Here is a 2,159-nt window from a genome sequence, read left to right as displayed (position 1 = left end):
GAACACAAATATTTGACATTGGTGATGCTTATGTCATGACCAGTCTTGTGTCAACTTCAGCATTGAGTTTATTTCCATATTCTGTTAGTTTTGCAGAACTTTTTTTTTTTTTTCAAGTTTCTTTCTTTTTGAGAGAGAGAGGGAGAGGGAGACACAGAATCCAAAGCAGTCTCCAGGCTCTGACCTGTCAGCACAGAGCCCAAGGCAAGGCCCAACCTCATGAACCGCGAGATCATGACCTGAGCTGAAGTCAGATGCTTAACGGACAGCCACCCAGGCACCCCTGCTTGGGTGCAGAAACTTTGCAGAAACTTTGAATCATACATATATAATTCTAAATGTTAGAAATACTTGCTTAAATGACTGGAAATCTTAGGATATGCTTCAATTGAATAGATGAAGGAGGTTTATTCAAAACCTGCACAAATATATTTTAACACAACTGACAGCACATATTGGTTAGCCTGACAGCTTTCTAATTTCATATAAAACATTTGAGTCTTCATGTTAGGCTTTGTAATGGCATAACAGGAAAATGAACTTGAGAGCTAAGGAATGATTTGCCTAAGTCTGGTCCTCTGCAGGCTGGCATCTCAGAGCTGGACTGGTCTCTTCAGACTATTTAGGAGCTAACTTGCTGGAAACCTGCTTTCTGGATCTGAGCTGCAGGCCACTAGCTTGCTCTCCACATCCTACCACTGCAATCGCAAGCCTAGAAACCTCACCCTTGATTGTGGCGGGGGGATCCAGGGCTCTCCCAACTATATCTCCAAAGAGGGAGGGCAGGGCTGGAGGCCAAGGCCTGCCACATCACACAGCTGGGACAGTAGACTTGGACACCAGGCCACAGTCAGGCCAGGGGTGAGACTGGTGCTTCCCTCAGTCCCACAGCTAAGAAGCCTCATAGCCCAAGGAGAGGGGGCTGAGTTCCCCTTTCAGAGCATGACGAATACAACAACCATCCTTAATGCCTGCACACAGTCCAGGATGTGATGGGCAATGGGAGAACTGAGCTCCTTTACTGCCTCTGCTTCTGCAAGCTCTCCCAATACACACTGCCCTGGGCCAGCAGGGCTCGATCTCCTCATCTGCCTGACCGTATTTTAAAAATGAAATGACCCCTTTCACGAAGATGGCGCCAAAGGTGAAAAAGGAAGCCCCTGCCCCTCCCAAAGCCAAAGCCAAAGCTTTGAAGGCCAAGAAAGTAGTGCTGAAAGGCATCCATAGTCATAAAAAAAAAGATCCGCACATCACCTACATTCTGACGGCCCAAGGTACTGCATCTCCGAAGGCAGCCCAAATATCCTCAAAAGAGTGCCTCTCCGAGAAACAAGCTTTACCACTATGCCATCATCAAGTTCCCCCTGACTGCGGAGTCAGCCATGAAAAGAACAGAAGACAACAACACACTTGGGTTCATTGTGGATGCCAAGGCCAATAAGCACCAGATCAAACAGGCTGTGAAGAAGCTCTATGACATTGACATGGCCAAGGTCAACACTCTGATCAGGCCCGATGGAGGAAAGAAAGCATATGTTTGATTGGCTCCCGACTATGATGCTTTGGATGTTGCCAACAAAATTGGGATCATCTAAACTGAGTCCAGCTGGCTAAATCTAAATATAAAAGTTTTCACCATAAAAAAATAAAAAATCATAAATAAAAATAAACATGAAATGTGAATCAGGTGCTTGCAAAAGTCCTGAAGAGGGAGAGGGTGCATGCGAAGTATGTGAGTAGGTGAGGAAGTGTAGGCATGTGAATGTGTCAAACAGAGAAAATACAACTTTTCTTTCTTTGCCTTAGGCTTAGCAAAACACGTCGAGAACAATGACAGCAGTCAAGTCTGCCTGCCAAGTGGGAGCAAACTCAAATGAGGATAACTCAAGAGGGGCTTATTTACAAAAGGACTACTGAGGAAGTGTGCATGTGTGAGGTGTAGGGGAACTCTAAGGAGCGGTGCAGAAAGCACTGGCTAGTCCCAGCAGAGCTATGACTGCTGGATACAAAGGGATGAGACCAGAGGAGGCTACCAGAACCTGGAAAGAGTGTAGAGCAAGTTACCTCAAGAAGAGCTATGCTTCAGTTATGGAGTCAGTGAGCCCCAAGGCTCCTTGACAACAAGGACGCCAGGGAATGAGTACTCTGACCTCATTCCC

The 2,159-nt window shown here is 46.2% G+C and overlaps 1 pseudogene; it reads left to right on the top strand.

Annotated features, from left to right (window-relative positions):
• The first annotated feature begins 212 nt into the window (after window positions 1-212).
• LOC115521943 lies at window positions 213-1,633 on the top strand (annotated as a pseudogene).
• The last annotated feature ends 526 nt before the right edge of the window (window positions 1,634-2,159 follow it).

This window comes from Lynx canadensis, chromosome C1 (assembly GCF_007474595.2).
Source record: "Lynx canadensis isolate LIC74 chromosome C1, mLynCan4.pri.v2, whole genome shotgun sequence".
Lineage (NCBI taxonomy): Eukaryota > Metazoa > Chordata > Mammalia > Carnivora > Felidae > Lynx > Lynx canadensis.
The sequence above is the reverse complement of the archived record's forward strand: the minus strand, read 5'-3'. Positions and strand labels throughout refer to the sequence as shown.